Here is a 2,649-nt window from a genome sequence, read left to right as displayed (position 1 = left end):
GGGGGGGGGGGGGCAGTTGTCCATGACAACATAAGCAGAATAGAAGCTTTTTATCGGGCAGTGAAAATGGATTTCAATGGATGAAAAAATTCCTCAAGTGATTCCGATGATTCTGAGCACTCAGATGAAGCTTTCATGGCAAATTCAGACGAGGAACACGGTGATGAAAAGACAACTCTATCATATTTCAAGCAAAACTTGAATATCTTTTCTACTAATAAATTGATAAAGCTAGTCGTTGTATTACTTGATTTGATGAGTGAGCTAACAACTAAAAATAATCTCGTGAACAGTAGCCTAGACATCTCCCAAGATGGAAAATTGCTTTAGTTATCCAAATATTTGATATTGAAGGTCAAATGGTTGTTCTGGAAGCTGAAAATCTAGAACTGAAGGAAAATATAAAAGGGGTTGACTACTACAGTTCTTAAAGCAAAGAATGAAGCCAGCATCATGCAACTTGAAAATAAGTTGCACACAGCTGAAATGAAGATGAAAATTGTTCTAGAGAGAATTCTTGTGCTGGAGAGGGACTTTGTCCGTGTAAAAGAGGAACTGGAAAAATCCCTCAAATGGACCAATTCTTCTAAGATTCTTACAAATCTGATTGGTCAAGGAAACAACAATAGAAGAGGGCTGGGTTTTGACAAGAAAGATTTCCCATACAATCTTCACAACAAAAATGTTTATGATGATGATGATGATAAGCATTTACAAATAAATTATGCAAAAAATGAAAAGAAAATGGAGAGGAAAGAAGATATTGTATAATAGTAATTGTAAAATATTTTAGAATATTTTCTTTAGAAAACGGTCTCCTCTTTTAATCTTTAATTATTATTTTTCTCATTTTTATCCACTTTCCAGATATAAAAAATTAAAATAAACGAAGGAAATTCTTACTTTAGATTAGGAAAATGATATTAGTGTAGAGGTAAAACATATATCATAAAAATAATGATATGAGTGAAGAGCCAAAGACATTTTTCTTACTAAAGTTTGTGACTTCTTTTCCTAATTAATCTTCTAATTATAGTTAAAAGAGTTGTTAAATTAATTTAATCTATTTAGACTATAAATTATTAATATGACAAGTATCACTTATATACATATAAATATGCACTTGAGGAAATTGGAGAGACGATGCAATGAAGTTGTATTATAAATTAATTGTATATAATATTTATATGAAGAACAAAGAAGACAATGTAGATCTTTATCTTTACTCTGTACATGATATGTTTTTTTCATTTTTTAAGGCAAATATTTTTCTTCATGCCAAATACAATTATCATTGCTGTAACTGCTCTTCATCATTTACCCCCAACAAAACAGAAAAAATACTTCTAAGCTGCCCTTTTTCTGAATGTAGCTATCAATTAAAAGAGAAAATTTTGAAGCAATGGCATGAGAAACTAGCAAAATATACTATTTGCCAACTACATTGAGTATCCTCTACTAACTTGAACATGTTTGTGCAGACATAGCAGTCACTTTCTCACTCGTAATCCCAGCATTGCAGATGTTGGTGATACCACATACATGTTTCCTTCCATACGTTGTTAATCTTTCATAATATGCCTCAAATATCTTGACCAATTCTCAGGAATAGACTAGTCATATTCTCATCAAAAGAAAAGAACACGAAAATTGCAAAGTTAAATACTTACATAGGACTTAAAGCAATCTCAGTTGTCTACAAGTGGTTATCCAGCAGTTCAAACACTATTTAGTACCTCGTTACCTTTTTCAACACCTAAAAGAAGCTCCCCTAGATGTTTTACATTTTTGTCAACTTGACTTCTCTGTGACATAACTTCATTTAGTTTCACAAGAGCTTCATATTTCTCATAGGAGTCTTCAGGAGCGTTTTGGTGCTGCAAATATTGAGGAAAGAACATTACTGAAATCATGTGTAGGAAGATGAATTCTCCATCAAAAAGAGGTAGGAACTTACATTGGTGAGGACATAGAAGAGTTAAGTACTGCGCTGATCCACATTCCTTGATGATGATGTCGAGAATGACTTTGCATCCAGAGAGTCATGACTGTAATTTTTGAAATTTTTACCCATATACATGGCAAGAGGATCAAAACTCACCACTAAATCACCGTATTGTGTGACATGAGAGCCATATGTTAAGTTGGCTGCAGTTCTTTTTGCAACGTGAGCAAGAGAAATGTAGGATGTGCTTGGTTCCCACGTTTGGTTTGTTTAAATGCTTTGGAAAATATTTTCTAAATCAACTCATTTTTCTCAAATTTAATGAAAATGACTTTCCTTCAAAAATTAAAGAAAATATTTTCCAAAACTCTACTCGAGCCTTTAAATTTTAAGATTTTTATTTTTGAAAAATATTTCAAAGTTTAAAAAATTTCATATTTTGAGCCGACCCCAACTTAGGCCGCCCCGGTCAAATTTTTTTTTTAAAAAAATGTTTTTGGAAAATATTCAAGTTTTAATAAAATTTCATTTTTTACGCTAACCAATGGCGGAGCCAGGAATTTAACAAAGGGTGTCCAGAAATAGCAATTTGTTATGTTAAGGGTGTCCAAAATATGTTATTAAGCATTTCATATATCATTTTACTTATATATAGGGTATTTTTTCTGACCAAGGGTGTCCACTATATATGTGGCTACGCCACT

At 32.2% G+C, this 2,649-nt stretch overlaps 1 pseudogene; it reads right to left on the bottom strand.

The window, feature by feature from the left end:
• Positions 1-2,649, bottom strand: part of LOC114078441 — a 16,065-nt pseudogene that overhangs the window by 12,261 nt on the left and 1,155 nt on the right.

Source organism: Solanum pennellii, chromosome 8 (assembly GCF_001406875.1).
Source record: "Solanum pennellii chromosome 8, SPENNV200".
In the NCBI taxonomy this organism is placed as follows: Eukaryota; Viridiplantae; Streptophyta; class Magnoliopsida; order Solanales; family Solanaceae; genus Solanum; species Solanum pennellii.
This window is presented reverse-complemented; position numbering and strand designations above follow the sequence as displayed.